A 1,624-nucleotide genomic window follows, 5' to 3' on the forward strand; every position below is an offset into this window, starting at 1 on the left:
CCACCATCTCTCTGCTGTTTTACTTGTCCCTACCCCTGACCTGTCTGTCGCCAGCTGTTATCTTGTTTTTATGTCATACAGTAAGAAAAACTATGTAAGCACTGTTTGGGTGGTAACTGCTGAAGTGTATACACAGCTTAAAATCAGAACAGAAATAATATCATATACCTTACACATCATTTATTGTCTTCAATCATTCCAGTCGAGAGACAGATGTTTTCCTCTCAGTCTTTCTCACCCCGTCCCCACTCCTTATGACTCAGCTACTCAGTATATCCCCCCTTCACTGAAACGCACTGCGAACTATGACAAAACCAGACTTACAGTTGTTGAACTAATCTCAACCAAAGTAAAACACTTGGACAGAAGAAAAAAAAATGGTCGTGTCCAATGCCGCCTATCAAACATGAACTCGCATCAAAAATATACGTCGTGCCGATCGCTTAATGATTTTCTGTCCGTGACTGAACAGCATGAGCGAAAGAGGAGGAGCAAGACGATACCATATGTTTCATTGTCACACCCAAATCTGAGCAACAAAACGCTCAGTAGTGAAACGAACAAATCACCACAAAGTGCTGGTCTTAAAACAATCATTTACACAATGCCATTTCGTTATGTACATAGTAAGACATTCATTATATGTAAATAAAAAGCTACATGACGTAATGATGTCAACAGGTCTTTAACATGACATGGTTCGACCAGCTGACAAACAAAAAGAAAATCATACAATCCCTACCATCTACAGCAATCTACTTGAAATTGAAAAAAAAACCCAAAAAAAAACAGACAAAACATCAAAACTACAAACGCCGAACACTCAGTTTTTAACAGTGGCCCTCCACAGCCGAAAGGATCGTTTCCTTTTGGTATCGATCCAGAGGAAGCAATGACAAAAGTGACCATATGTTACTTGTTGCAGACGACAAGCAGGCAGAGCGCGGGAAAGGCGGCTCAGTCGGAGGACGAGCGAACCAGTGCGGACTTAGGTAAGCTGTCACTGGGGCTGGACACCCAGGCAACAAAAAAAACCTTCAACAGCTGGCACTTCAAACATCGCTACTGAACGTACGCTTTTTACACCACACTCCTCTCACGTCATGGGGTCAAGCGAGCAGACGAAAAACTCACCTTCGGTTCGTCAGTGAAGCGTGCCGGTCGTTTGATATTCCAACAACAAGGTCCACTCACAACAACAATGCACGTTGTAGTCAAGGTTGCCCGCAAGTCGTTCTTCCGTGCCAGTGAAATGTTGTTGAATGAATGCGTTGGTTGCAGTGCCGAGGGGTCTTATGGAGTTTCCTTCAGCCCGCTCACAACGTAGTCCCAGTACGCGAGAGAAAATAGTTCCTCGGAAAAACACCGCTTCAACATCCAAACATCAGTGAATTGCTCATCGCAGACTCTTCCTCCTTAAATGTTACTCATCTTTATCCATATAGCAATGTTTGTTAAGATTCAATATCGTCTTTGTTGTTTCCGTTTTATGCGGGTTTCCCCACGCGCAAGGATAAAACTAACATGTTTAAACGGGGCGACGAAGTTGTCGTCGTCCGCTGCGCGCGTGGTAGCGTGGGAACGCGAGGGGTGCGAGGCGAGGGGAGGGGAGGGGAGGGGAAGA

General features: G+C 44.6%; 1 protein-coding gene across 1 annotated transcript in view; it reads right to left on the reverse strand.

The window, feature by feature from the left end:
• The window catches only part of LOC143286595 (uncharacterized), a 24,750-nt gene extending 23,463 nt beyond the window's left edge, over nucleotides 1-1,287 (reverse strand). The window contains exon 1 of the mRNA XM_076594222.1: nucleotides 1,135-1,287. The gene's annotated coding sequence lies outside the window, so the exon portion shown is untranslated. The remainder of the gene's footprint in view (nucleotides 1-1,134) is intronic.
• Nucleotides 1,288-1,624: the final 337 nt, after the last annotated feature.

The sequence above is a fragment of the Babylonia areolata genome, chromosome 10 (assembly GCF_041734735.1).
Source record: "Babylonia areolata isolate BAREFJ2019XMU chromosome 10, ASM4173473v1, whole genome shotgun sequence".
Classification (NCBI taxonomy): domain Eukaryota; kingdom Metazoa; phylum Mollusca; class Gastropoda; order Neogastropoda; family Buccinidae; genus Babylonia; species Babylonia areolata.